At 46.5% G+C, this 15,134-nt stretch overlaps 1 pseudogene; it reads right to left on the minus strand.

The window, feature by feature from the left end:
• Positions 1-5,344: 5,344 nt before the first annotated feature.
• Positions 5,345-5,785, minus strand: LOC132222605 (immunoglobulin heavy variable 7-4-1-like; annotated as a pseudogene).
• Between the last annotated feature and the right edge of the window lie 9,349 nt (positions 5,786-15,134).

The following is a 15,134-nucleotide window of genomic DNA, read 5'->3' on the forward strand; positions in this document are numbered from 1 at the left end:
CTGTACAGATGGCCACATTCATAGACAATATGGCCAAAAACGTAACTAGGGAATTCAGTATACAACAGCACATAGATAAAAAAAAATAATATTAGATAGAACACAGGCAATAGAGGAAGCTTTCGAAAATTGGAGAAAGGCAGGATGCTATAGCAAACAGGAAAGTGTTCAATTGAGATTGGGAGCATAAGCACACACATGTCATCACTTAAAATGGAACAGCAGTCACCATCAGTGGATTGATGTTAAAACGCATGAATGGTGAGTCTTTCATGATAACCTTACTGAAAAAGTAAACACGTTGCAAAAGCAAATTAAAGAATCCTCACTTGCTATCGATGAACATGAACAACAGACCACTGCTTAGAATGCAGTAAAGGAGCATTTGGAGTGGATAGACCCCACCACATGGTTTCCTAGAATCAATTGGCACCTGATAAGACTAACCTTTGCTGTCATTATAATTCTCTTTGATTTTCTTATAGTCTGTGAAATAGGAACCCGAGCAATGAACACACTTCTCAGACCTGGGCATTCCAAAGCAGAAAATTTGTTGCTGTCCTCAGTCTTCTGCATTCAGCAAAACAAAATAGTGAGAGATGTGGGGAAGCACAGGACTTGGTTTGAAAGTCTGTAAGGAGGAGACTTTGAATGGTCAGAACCTCCTGGGGGAGTTGGATAAAGACAACTATCCCTGCCTTGACTTTTCCAAACAAGTCTGTGTATCTGTGAGCCTCCGGGTGTTTACTGGAATCGTTATGCTTAGTCTTCAGACGTCCTTGTTTAAAGGACACTGCAGATGCATGTGTCTTCTCAAGGATGCTTGCCCTGCTGAATGTATCTAAAAGTTAATTTTAGTTCAAGATGCTGTTGCAATAAAAGCCTAAGGACAGTCTGTTTAATGTAGGAAGGCTGGCGAGGGTTTGAGGGGGGGTGGTGGTGGTGGTAAGAGATCAACCAAAGGACTTGTATGCATGTATATAGGCATAAGCAATGGACACAAGACACTGGGGGATGGGGGAGGGGAGGCTGGGGGAAGGTCAAGGGAAAAAAAAGGAGACAAATGTACTACTCGTTGTAATATATTAAGCAAAAAAACAAAACAAAACAAAAAAATCAAAATCAAATACTATCTAAAAAAAGAAAAAAAGCCTAAGGAGAGGGCGAATGGGGTTGTTTGGTTACTCTATCCAGGCAGTCCCTTAGCCCTCTCTTTCACATCAACATGTGTCAGAGTAATCATTCATCCTTTGCTCAGGGTCTGCCAGTTAGTCCTGGCAATCATCACCATCACCAGCCCCACAATTATAATCATCATCATTTGCCTAGTCATAATTATTTTCTTATTTTCAGTAGATTTTAATTTTGTACACACATAATGACATATCTCAACATTTGCTCAATTTATACAATTGTTTAGTAAAATATCGAGTCATACTTTATTTTCTTGTTTGTTTGATTTCTGAAAACTGATGGCTTATTCCTGCCTCTTCTCACTTGGCCTCGCATGGAAAGCTAAAAAGAAAGGTTGGGACTCCTCTCTGCATGTTAATAAGAGGTTGCAACCACACAAGAGGTTGTAAGCAGAATTCCTCCTCCTCCCCCATCACCCCAACTAAATAAAATCCATGACCCAGTCTCCTTTCCCGGCTCCATCAAACAGGTCTGACTTCCAGATGGGTCTTTCCTGTGCCTCCCAGAGATTTCAACTATGAGCATAATAAACATTCTATGCCCCTTGGTGTGTGTTTACCATCACCCTGGACATCTGTACGAAGCTGTTGTGGGTCTCTCTGCATCAGCCTGGCTTCACCTACACTCGTTGCTATGAGCATCATGACAAGTCAATGACTACCACCACCTGGGATCTTTCTCCTCTAGCTTTGGGGTCACACTCCTCTGGTGCTCACTGTCCAGCACACATGTGTCCAACTGGCTGACAGCCACCATGAGCTGTGTGGGGCTGAGCTGTCCTATTGAGTCAGCAGAGCCTGTGATTCTATTTAGGTGACTTGGGAAGAGGTTTTGATCATCAATTGGTACTTGGTAGAAGAGTGTCTGATAAAACTCTCTGCAGTTTGTCCACGTGAGAAAGTTGTCTCTGTTGACAACAGACGTTTCTAACCCAGAGACTTCAGAAGTAAGTGCAGAGTCAGGAATCCAGAGGTTCCCTGAGGGAAATGTGACATGAAGAGGAAACCAGCCCAAACCTCCAACTGTACCTACTGCTGGGATGATCCTTGTGTTCAGGGACACTGAGCACCCCCTGGTGGTCACAGCCTCTCCTGCATAGAGGTTTTTGTCTGGGCTCACAGTGACTTCCCCTCAACGTGTGTCTGTTGTACAGTAATACAGGGCCATGTCCTCAGCTTTCAGGGTGTTCATTTGCAGATACAGCGTGTTCCTGGCATTGTCTCTGGATATTGTGAATCTGCCCTTCACAGAGTTGGCATAATATGTGCTACTTCCATCAGGATTAATATATGAGACCCACTCCAGTCCCTTCCCTGGTGCCTGGCGGACCCAGTTCATGTTGTTGCTACTGAAGGTGAACCCAGATCCTACACAGGAGAGTCTCAGAGACCCCCCAGGCTGCACCAAGTCACCCCCAGACTCCATGAGCTGCACCTCACACTGGGCACCTGCAAAAACAATGATGTCCTAATCAGGAAACACACAGACATTCACAGTTTCTCCCACTCAAATCCACTCACATACTCAGTATATCTTGTTCTACATAAATTACCTCTCAAAATGGCCACAAGGAAAACCCAGCTGAGCTCCAACCCCATGGTGAGTGGTCTGTGTTTAGTCGTGATCAGGAGATGGGAACACCTGGGAATCCTGAGGCTGGGCTCCTGTCCCAAAGCTGCAGGGTCAGGGCTGGGCTGGTTTTTATGAGCAGAGGAGGACCTATTTGCATGTCCTCCTGCTATATAGGGAAATCTGGGGTTGGATTATGACAGAAAGGACATGGTCCCAGAGTGTGACATGTCCAAGCATGCATGTCTGTGAAAAATTACTTCCCACACCTGGGCCTGTGCTCTCCCCATTGGATGCAAATGCTCCAGGAGACCTGTACGAAGACCCAGAAGAGAAAATTGCCATAAAAAGAAAAAGAAGAGGTTTAAAATGAGAGATGCCTTTGTCCGTCACCAATAATGACAACCAAGATAAATCAACCCTCACAACCCGAGAAAGAAGAAAGATTGCAGGAAGTTCATGTTCAGGAGGAACGAATTTGCATCCAATTCCACTTCCACTACAAAGTGATCAGAGGATAAACTAAGACCAGAGTGTGAGCCTAGCGCCAGTGGACCAAGTGCTGGGGAAAGTGGATTGTCGTTGTGGGTCGCTGAGAACCAGAAGCATGAACTATAGAGACACAGACAGAGCTCCCGGGTCCTGTTCCTTCAGGGGAGTTTGGTGCTGGACGTGTAGCAGCTGCACTGCCCTCATTTCTGTTTCTTTTTCTAGACTCATTTGTGATTCCTGTTTCTATCATTGGTGATGTAGATGACACTCAGTCAGAACTAGGATTTGGTAGTCAAGATGCAGGTAAAGAGTAGGGAATAATTAAGTTGAATTTATGAAAATCCTATGATTGGAAACATTGATGTCTACATGTGACCCTTGGGACCACTGTCACCATGTCCCCACATGATGGGACCTGCACCCGACTCAGTGCCACATTGGGGCAGAGGGGAAGCTCCCTGGGTACATGATGGGAGATTAACCAAGACCAAGACACACACATCCAGGGTTCTTGTTTCATTAGGTTGTCACCTCCTTGTTGTTTAGCCAGTTCAAGCTTATTTTCCCCACTTTCCTCTGAAACAGCCCCACATATTCCCTAGAGTCATGAATTCACTTTGTTTAGAGTGCAGGAACACAAGCCATTTGTGTGTAGAATTCCTCCATTAATCTTTCCTGAATTAACTTTCTAGTTCTATATTTGTTCTGGTTCAATTTTTGGATATTCTCTCTCTCTCTCTCTCTCTCTCTCTCTCTCTCTCTATATATATATATATATATATATATATATATATATATATATATATATTGCAGTCCATAATCTGCATATATATATCAGGCAATATAATCCTGGTAATACATGATTGCAGGTAGAAAGAGACGTTTTAACTTGATATTTCTGATGTAAATTATATTTTTATTTTTTTCTTGACTAGGATGTTTACAATTATTTCTAGTTTTGTTGAATAGAAGCAGTCACATTTGGCACCCTTTTCTTGATCTTGATCTTGAAGAATAACTTTCTATTTCCTCTGTGTCTCAGTGGCCACTCTTGCCTTAATCATGATCTTAGAAGATTAACTTTCTATTTCCTCTTTTAGCATTATGTCACTTGTTGGTTTCATAAATGTTGCCTTTGCTATGTTGAGTCCATACTTTGTATAAGTAATTTATTAAAAATGTATTCATAAAAGGATTTTGAATCTTTAATGTTTTTTATTTTATATCTATTTATGGGATAAGGTATTTTTGTTCTAAATTTTGTGGTTTACCTACATTAAACTATCCTTTCATATGGATGATATTCCACTTGACCATGATTAATGATTCTTTCAATATGCTATTAAATGTACTAGTGCATTGTTGTCTTGGAACTGGGGAGGGAGAGGATACAAGACTTATTTTGAATCAAGAGTCAGAAATGTTCCTGACTTTAATGAACAAATTGTTACTATACATGTGGGTTTAAAGCTCTGACTTCCTGGAGAGCCTTTAATGTGCTTCCCAGAGATTTCAACCATGTACAACAGTCCGTGTCCCTTGGTATGTGTTTTTTTTGTCAGCCTGGTAATGTGCACCAAGCTGTGTGGGTCCCTCTGCCTCTGCCTGGTGTCACCTACTCTTGGTGCTATGAGCATGATGACAAGTAAATGACCGTCACCACCCTGGGTCCTTCTCAGCTTTGGGTTCATATATCTGTGTTGACTACGATCCAGCATTTGGGTGAGATACACTGTTAAGTCAGCGGATCCTCTTGTTAGATTCAGGAAACATGGGGCAAAAAATTAGATGAATGCCATTTGAACACAAGAATGTCTGAAAAAGACTCTCTGCCTTCTGTCCACATAAGAAAGTTGTCGCTGTTTACAACAGACTTTTCTAACTCAGAGACATCAGAGGTAAGTGCAGAGTCAGGAATCCAGAGAGGTTCCCTGAGGGAAACTGTGACATGAAGAGGAAACCAGCCCAAACCTCCAATTTCACCTGCTGCTGTGATGGTCCTTCTGTTCAGGGACCCTAAGCGCCCCCTGGTGGTCACAGCCTCTCCTGCAGGGAGGTCTGGGCTCACACTGACTTCTCCTCCCTGTGTCTCCCTTGCACAGTAATACATGGCCAAGTCCTCAGACTTGAGGTCATTGACCTGCAGATAGGCCATGCTGATAGAGGTGTCCATGGAGAAGACAAATCTTTCTGAGAAGCCCTGGTAATACGTGGTTTTCCCAGTATTTGTGTTCATCCAGCTCATATACTGTAGGTCCTTTCCTAGGGCCTGTCTCACGCAGTTCATCCCATAGCTGGTGAAGGTGTATCCAGAAGCCTTGCAAGAGACCTTCATGGAGGCCCAAGGCTTCCTCACCTCAGCCCCAGACTGCACCAGCTGCACCTGGAAGTGGACACCTGTGGAGAGGAGACAGGAGTGGGTGGAAATCCTCCTTTACTCTCCCTGGTCCCTCTTCAACTCAGGGACTAGGGAGCCCCTTACCTGTCGCCATAGCCACCAGGAGAGGAGGGTTCTCCAGTTCCAGTTCATGGTGAGGGCAGTGCTATGATCACTTCCATAGGGGAAGGTATGGCTGTGGGTGATGCCCTCAAGGCACAGACTTACCCATATTTAACTTGTCTACCTCCTCTCTCTTGAATGTTCATGAGACAGAGTATTTCATAGCTGAGGTATTGACCCCACATGAGAGAAGGTGGATGACATAGGGACCAGGCTCAGTGTGAGTCTGAGGATGTGTATCCCCTACCAAGTCCCTGAGCACCTTCTGAGGAACCAGTCCCCACAGGATGTGTTCCTCATTGTGATCCCACCTTTAGGTGACACAGGGCCAGTTGGACCAGCTCTGGGCTTTGATACCTGAATGTCTTCCTGGATCAGTGTGTCTCCAAAATGCTGCCCCTAATGAGGTAATAAATCCATCCCTGCCCCAGCCTCTTACAAGTCAGATATCCCGACACCATAGAAACACCCCCGCTGTGTGTGGTTCTCGTGTCTCATTGAGTTTGGTAAATGCTCTGATAGAGCAGGATATTCAAATCACCTCAACAGTCATGTCCAACTTTCAGTTTGGATTGTTGGACCACATGTGGATTCTGGGTCTGGGTGACTTTCTGGGGAAGCTGGTCAAATGCACCCACAATACAAACACAGCCTTTGAAGAGCAGGCATTGGTATGTCCATGTTCTTACATGTCCTGTACACACAGATGCAGGAACCAGTCAGGCTTGCTCCAGAGAGCCAGAGGAGGGGCTGGGTCACACTTTGACTGCAGGGGTGCGTTGTTGGGAGTCCCCTGGAGAACCCCCTCAGGAAGCAGGGAAGACAACTTAGCACTGGGAGGGGAGGAAGCAGCAGCATTCTCAGCTGTCAGGTGAGGCTGCTCTCCCAGGTCATCTGGCGGGCGGGGCCACAATGGGCAGGTGAGTACTTGCTCCTGGTCACAGAGAGTCATTGTGGGACCTGCCCTCCCAGTGTCCACCTGAGACCCTGGGAGGAAGGGGAATCTGGAGGCTGATTTTCTGGGAAAGGGGCCTTTGAGCTCATGATGGGCTAAGACTACTGATGGAGGGAGGATCAAAGTACAGAGCAGTTGTGTCTTGTACTAAATCGCTTAACTGACATTTACCTAATAATGAGATATCAGAAGAAAGGGCTTGTGAACCCCCCCTGAAGAGACCTGATCATAGTGAAACTGCAATTATTCCCTCTAGAACCTGCAATTCTCAAAGCGGATGCTGACCTCTGATCTTCTGTACAAGGGGAGGATCAGACAGTGGAAACTTCACTCAGTGTGAGAACCAGACCCCATTCTCACTCCTGCTTTGTGCCTATTTACACATCGCTGGTTGCTGTCCACTCTGGATGCATGAGTCCCTCCATTTCCCTTATTACTGCAATTACTAGAGGCCCAGTGCACAAAAATTTGTGCACTCGGGGTGGGGGGAGTCCCTCAGCCCAGCCTGCGTCCATTCACAGTCCAGTACCCCTTGGGGGATGTCCACCTGTCAACTTAGGCCCACTCCCCAGGGGATCAGGCCTAAGCTTGCAGTCAGACATCCTTCTGGCAGCCAGGGAGCCCTTGGGGGATGTCCAACTAAAGGCTTAGGCCCCCAAGGGATTGGGTCTAAACCGTTACTTGGACATTATTAGTGCTGGCACTGAGGTGGGAGAGGCTCCTGCCACCACCACTCTGCTGGCCAGCTATGAGCCAGCTTCTGGCTCAGTGGCACTCCCCATATGGAAGTGCACTGACCACCAGGGGGCAGCTCCTGCGTTGAGTGTCTGCCCCCTGGTGGCCAGTGCACATCATAGCAACCGGTCATTCTGCCATTTAGCCTTTTATTATTATTATATAGGATGCCCCTATTCCCCCCCTTTTGCCCCCTCTACCCAGCTTTTGCCCCCCACTTCTCTCTGGTCATCAACATACTGTTGTCTGTGTCCATGGGTTGTGCATATATTTTCTTTGGCTAATCCCTTCTTTAAATTCACTTTTTAAAATTTTTATTTTCAGATAAGTGCTTATAACTGCACTATTATATATTTTCTATTATATCATTTAGAATTAAGCTATATTTAATTGAACCCTTGTAAATTTTAGGACAATTTAATAAATTATGCTAGAAGCAATTAGGAGATTTTTCATGTAATGAATACACATTTCAATTAATATTTTATTAATTTTTAATTTTTTAATATTTTAATTTGAAATAATCTCATACATTAAAAAACTATAAAATACTACAGCATATTATATGTACCTTTCACCCAATTTCTTATGTGTTAATAATTTAAACATAACTGTGGGAAACTGTTTATTGCCTTCACTATCTGATAAGCATAGACAGAGAACCCCCCGAAGGCTGGGTGCCTTTGAAGCCCTCCCAAAGGTCAGAGCTAGGCACCACCTCTGTTTGTCCAGACAGTGGTAGCTGAAACTACTCCCCCATTTATTATTATGTAAATCCTTGCTGATGGGCTAGTCTGCCTGTTGCAGGGGGTCACCTGCCTAGGGCTATGCTATGGGTGCATCCCAGATCAATAAAAGCTTGGTGAGGCCTGAGCACAGGGAGGAAGTCCTTCGGGACTTGGCCGCCTGGTCCCCCAATATTGCAAAATTATCTCGTGTCTTTTTCTCTCATTTGTTGTGCGGCTCCTCTTTCAGATACCGAACCCTACTCCACACGAGTCATGGAAGGAAACACTCAACAATAACCATTATACAACTAAAAAACTTTGGAATATATTTTTCTTATAATCTCTTTAATGTTACTTAATCCATTTACTTTGTTTTTGTTAATCTTCACCCAAGGATATTTTTCTATTGAATTTTAGAGAGAGTGAATGGAAAGGGAGAGACACATTGATTGGTTGCCTCCTGCACATGCTCTGATAGGGATTGGGGATCAAGCCAGCAACTGAGGTACATGCCCTTGACTGGAATCGAACCTTGGACACTTCAGTCCACAGGCTAATGCTCTATCCACTGAGCAAAACAGGCTGCAGCTTAATTCATTTACTTTTAATTTATATGTTTCTTTATATTTAAGGTGGGTTTTGTTTTTGATTCACCCTCATAATGTGTCTTTTAATTGGTGCATTTATGCCACTGACTTTCAGAGTGCTTACTGATAGAGTTACTACCATATCAGGTGGCTGCTGGGGCTTCTGGGGCAAGCGTGTCTTGCCACCCCAACCTGCCGATCTCGGGTCTCGGGCGGCAAGGCACAGCCGGCTGCTGGGGGCTTCTGGGGCAGGAGTGCTTCCCGGGCAGCTGGCCTGCATTGGATGGTGGTGCGCTGGCAGTTGGCACTGTCCTGCCCTGCCTGCAGTATGCAAATTAGCCGCCATCTTTGTTGGCAGTTAATATGCATATCGCGCTGATTAGCCAATGTGAGGCGTAGCAAAAGTACGATCAATTACCATGTTTGCCTATTATTAGATAGGATTAGGTGGACACAGAAGTCTGACCCCAGGTTTGGTGTTGATGTCTGGAAGCTTTCAAGCCTCGCCCTCTCTCCTCCACTTCTGCCCACATCTGGACATGCGGTTGAGGCATCCTGGTGATCTCTCCATCCACTCCAGCCCCTGCCCAGCACAGAACCCCCACCAGTTCTCACTCCCTGACACAGCTCACCCTGAGCCAGTCCCCCTCCCAGCTCCCTGAGGTCAATGAACCTGCTGGAGAGGCCTCCCTGCCTCCCAAGACAGAGGTTCTGTCAGATCTGCTGGTCATCTCATCCCCTGGTGTGTGGGCATCCTCAGACTCAGTCTCTGAAGCTGCTGTGGGCAGGACCCTGCTGACCTTGCACAGGGCCCACAGCCATCATCTCTGTGTGCAGGGGGCTGGGTAATGGCCACACTGCGGCCTCTCTTCTCCATCAGGACTGACCAGCTCCTTGCTGCTGAGCTGTCTGTGCCTTCATAATGACTCAGGAGAAGTTCCAGGAGCCAATGTCACATGAAGAGGAAACCCACCTCCAACAGGATCCAGGGCTAAGCCTCACTCTGAGCCTGTTCCTGTGCTGCCTGTGCTGATTGTTGTGATTTCAGTTCCCCCTGGTGTCCTGAGAGCCCCTGCAGCCCAGCCTTGCTGCCTCCCTCAGGGAGGTTTGTGTCTTGGCTCACACTGACTTCCCCTCACTGTGTTTCCCACAGTAATACATGGCAGTGTCCTCGGCTGTCAGGCTGGTCAGTGATAAATAAACTTGGCTTTTGGATGTGTGTCTGCTGATGCTGAATCAGGATGTCAAAGTTGGGTTATCGTATGCATCTCCAGCACTCCCTATAACCCTGATCCACTCCAGGCCCTTTCCAGGAGCCTGGTGGGCCCAGTGCACACCAATACTCCTTAAGGATAATCCAGAGACAGTGCAGGTGAGGGAGAGGATCTGCGAGGGCTTCACCAGTCCTGGGCCCATCTCATGCAGTTGCACTTGGGACAGGACACCTGGGGACAAGGAGCATCAGTCCTGTCAGTCACCTGCAGTCACAGCCATCCCATGATCTCTGTCTGAGCCCTGGGTCTCTTACCTTGGGGGGCTGTAACCAGGCACAGGAGAAGACCCAGCAGTCTCATCTTTTACGAGACCACAGCTCTGCCTTCCCGGAGACCTCAGCCCTGTGTGAGGAGAGGGCTGTGATCCTGCACATTGCAGGAGAGGATTTAGACTGGAGCTTGAACAGAAATTTGCATGTGGGGGAGCCATCCCTATAAGTGTAGGGCCTGAGGTCAGATTTCTCTGGCCATTCTGGGTCCTCGGTGGGGTCATCTCTACCCTTGACCTTAACCAGCATGTAAGTCAGGGACTGGGGACCACATGGGTCATGAAGCACATTGGGATCAGGTAAAAACTAAATGGGCTAAAGTTTCTGAGCATAAGAAGAAATGGTTGGCTAGAAGAGTATGTTACACATTTAACTTTTCATGCATCTTTCAAACAGACATAAAAGGGATTACCATTTGTTCAGTCCATTTCTGAATCTCAAAATCTTATTGTATCCACATTTCCAAAAGTTTAAATATAATTTTATATAAATAACTAGAGACCCAGTGCATGCAATTCGTGCATGGGGGTGGGGGTCCCTCAGCCCAGCCTGAACCCTCTCCAATCTGGGACCCTCGGGGGATATCTGACTCCCTCTCGCAATTGGGGACTGCTGGCTCCTAACTGCTCTCCTGCCTGCCTGCCTGCCTGCCTGATTGCCCCTAACTACTCCCCTTCTGGCCTGATTGCCCATAACCACCTCTGCCTTGCCCTGCACCTGAGACCAAGGATTCCCTCCTCTGGCCAGTCGCATGCACCTGGGACTTGGGCTTCCCTCCCTCTGGTCGGCCACAGGAATCCAGAACCGGGGCTGGCTTTGCCCGGGTTGGCCGCAGCTTCAGGGGATGGGCTCATTTGCCTGGGCCACAGCTGCAGGCACCCGGGATGGCAGGGCAGGTGGCTTGTCCCTCTCCTGGGCCACAGGCGCAGCCCCTGGGACCCAGGACCACGGGGACAGTGGGCCATGCTTATTGTCCTTTTTCCAGACTCCAGCCTGGCTGGTCCTCATTCCTCTCCTGCGAGCTCATTTGTGCCTGGCTGGTCCCCATTTAGTTCTTGTGAACTCGTTTGTACCTGGCTGGTCCCCATTCCTCACTCCCCACTGTTGAGTGCCTGAGCCCTTAGGGCATGATGGCATGAGGGCATGGTGACCATTTGCATATTAGCTCTTTAACATATAGGATTCCTACTGTTGTGCAAAAAATAAACATAAAGGACAGCCATTCTCAATATTTTAGTAAATCTTAATATATGATGTTACTTTGATCTGAGAAACTATCTCTCAAGCATTGACAAATTAGTCATTTGCTATTCTTGATGTTGGAAATTTTGTGACTGTGTCTACAGCTTCTTATGCAAACTATTCATTTATGCAAGCCCATGGTCTATTGGAGAGTACCCAAGTAGTTACATAAGAAAAAGTCATGGCTTTAAGTGGAAAAATATCTGAAATAAATGCAGTGATCTTGTATGTGTACAACTCGGGATTATTCATATGTTGGAAGGAGATTGGCCTTTTTTCTCAGTCTAGTGTTAGCAGTGATGTTGAGGTCTAGAGAGAGGTGAGTGAAGAGAATTCCTTCCATAGAATTTCTCACAGGAAAGGAAATTTCAACTCTGAGAGGAATCCCTCATTCCAAGTCTCCCTCTGACCTTCCCCTGGGAGGTCACTGTGGTCAGAGGGCTCTGGGCTCTACTGCATAACAAATAACATTCTTAATGTGTAATATATACATTCTCAATACAAACATATGATTTGGAACTATATTCCTTACGTTTGTTTACATGTGAGTTTTCATTTGCTCAATGGAATCTTTGGTCAGACAATGTCTTTAATTTTAACCAAGTCTATTTTAACAGTATTTTCTTTAATTGGGGCTTATTTTGCTTGATTTTATGAAGAACTCCTCACAAAATGCTGAGTCTCCACTGTCCATGAGGATTGGCTGCAGAAGCCACAGGGGCTAGAGTAGGTTCTGGTACCAGAGGGGAGCACTACTGGAAAACTGCTCATGAAAGGAAACCCAAGTTCCAGGTTCCAGGTGAGGCCACATGCTGTGTCCTGCATCCCAGACAGGCAGGTGTCATGGCTGAATTCCAAGAATGGGAGGTAGTTGTTTACCTCCATCAGGGATGACTCAGTGTACACATTCAGTTTATTAGAGACTCCCAGGGAGAGCCTTGACCTAATAGCATCTGAGGGATCTCACAGCAGTATTATAACTGGAGGCTGTAACCAGCACTTGCTAAATAAAGTAAATTTCCTTCCGACTCGGTTCCTCTATATGAGGTAAACTCACCCACGTGGCAGGAGGTTCTGCAGTCACCAGAGCTGTAAGTCAGGAGGGGCCCAGGGAAGATACACAGAGGTCTGAGGAGCAGTGCATGACTTAGGGATGCTGTGCAGATAATGTGGGTTCTCGTGGCTCCTGGAAACCCATCAAAGGAGCAAGGAGGGAAGTGTGGGAGCTCTGCTCCATCCTGAAGATGTGACTGAGGTGAAGGTGGAGCCACTTCAAAACCATAACACGGAGGCTGGGAAATGCTGTGATAGATCAAGAGGCCAAACAAGCAGCCTCAACCTGGGTTATTATCTAGTCTGAAGCCTCAAAGCAGTAATCTACACAGGACTTAAAGCCGTCATTATGAAATTTTAAGATTTAGCCCCTGATTTTAAGTAAAAAAGAATGGAAAACTGTATAGCTGTCTCCTTCACCAAGATATGTGATTTCTCAAGTCAGCTGCTTGTTTAAATGAGATGATTTCCAATGAACCTTTGTTAAAACTTCCTACTAAACTACACTGAATGGGATAGACACTTTGATATCATTTCACATCAGTGCTCTTGTGAAACCCTAACAAAGAGAGCTGAGCTCATTTCCTCCTACTGTGGTACCAGAAACAGCAAAGCCTGGCACCTGTACAGGTGAGAGGTGACCTGAGAGCAGCCTTCAAGGACCCTTTGCACCTTTTGGATGGATTTCACCCCGTTTCCACTGTCTCTGGTACATGAACATGTTTTATTTACTGAAGACCTGTCAGAGAGAAGGGCCCCTATGGGGACAGGTTGGTATGTGGGTCAGATCCTGAACTCAGCACAAGGAGCCTGGGTGATGCAGTGTTCTGTCTTGGCGGTAACGTTCCCCAAACACAAGCCGAGGAGAGCACTGAGGATGGTCTCTGTGGAGAAAGAAAAACAGAAAATACAGGAACATGGTGAGGAGATTCACCAGTCACCACCCATATGTCTTCTGCCAACAGCAGTGCTACCTCCTCCTCTGGTGTCTGTAGTGAGAATGAGGGAAGTTAGAGCCACAGGGAGAGAGCAAGAACCATCCCTGGATGCAGCTGAGAGCTTGAGAGGAAATCCCTGGGCCCAAAAGGAAGACCCTTCCTTCTCACCTCCCTCTTCCCCTTCTGGGGCTGCTCTCTGTGCAGTGGGCCCTGAGTGGCCCCTGCAGTTCAGCCCTGCTGTCTCCCACAGGAAGGTTTGTGTCTGGGCTCACACAGACTTACCCTCACTGTGTGTCGCACACAGTAACAGATAGCTGTGTCCTCAGTGGTCACTGAACTCAGCTGCAGGGAGAACTGGTTCTTGGAAGTGTCTCTAGAGATGGAGGTTTGGCTCTTTAGGGAGGGGCTGTAGTAAAGGCTTCCTTCATAACGTATGCACCCCATCCACTCCAGCCCCTTCCCATGGGGTGGCGGACCCAGCTCCAGCAGTAATCACTGGTTGTGATGGAGAATCCAGAGAAAGTGCAGGTGAGGGAGAGGGTCTGCAAGGGCTTCACCAGTCCTGGGCCTGACTCCTGCAGCTGCACCTGGGACAGGACACCTGGGGACCAGGAGCATCAGTCCCTGTCAGTCACATGCAGTCACAGCCACCCCATGACCCCTGTCTGACCCCTGAGACCCTCACCTTGGGGGGCTGTCACCAGGCACAGGAGAAGACCCAGCAGTCTCATTTTCTTCTAGACCACAGCTCTGCCTTCCCAGAGACCTCAGCCCTGTTTGAGGTGAGAGCTGTGATCCTGCCCATTGCAGAAGAGGATTTACCCTGGAGCTTGAAGAGAAATTTGCATGTGGGACAGCCTTTCCTATAAGTGTAGGGACTGAGGGTGGACTAGCCTGGTTTTTCTGGGGACTGTGTGATGTCATCTCTTCCCTTGACTTCAGTCAACATGTAAATTGGGCTTAGTGGACCACATGAGTCATTGGTTAAGGTGATAAAGATCAGCCACTTTCAGTATCTTACATCTTAATTTATGATGTTACTTTACTCAGAGAAACCATTGCCCAAGCACAGGAAGTTGGCATATATGTGATTCTTGTTGTTGAAAATTTTTTGACTGTTTGTACAGCTTCCTGTGCAAACTATTTGATATGAAAACCCATTGCCTATTGCAGAGACCCCAAATAGTTACATCAGAAATAGTTATGGATCTAAGTGGAGAAAATACACAAAATAAAAGCAGTGATCATGAATGTGCACAACTCGGAATCATCCATTTTTTGAAATGAGGAGGGGAGGAGATTGACCTGTTTTCTCAGTCATTGTGTTCTCTGTGATGTTGGGGCTCAGTGTGAGGTTAGTGAAGAGAATTCTTAGCATAGAATTTCTCACAGGAAAGGAAACCTCAACCCTGAGAGGAATCTCTCACTCCCAGCCTCCCTCTGCTCCTCCCCTGAGATGTCACTGTGGTCAGAGAAGGCTGAGGTCTCCCACAAACCTATAAAGTCCTTGATGTATAATTTATACATTCAATAAGAGACAAATCAATTGGAAATATATTCCTTATGTATATGGTTCTGATTTCATTGACTCAGTGGAC

Source organism: Myotis daubentonii, chromosome 20, assembly GCF_963259705.1.
Source record: "Myotis daubentonii chromosome 20, mMyoDau2.1, whole genome shotgun sequence".
Taxonomy (NCBI): Eukaryota; Metazoa; Chordata; class Mammalia; order Chiroptera; family Vespertilionidae; genus Myotis; species Myotis daubentonii.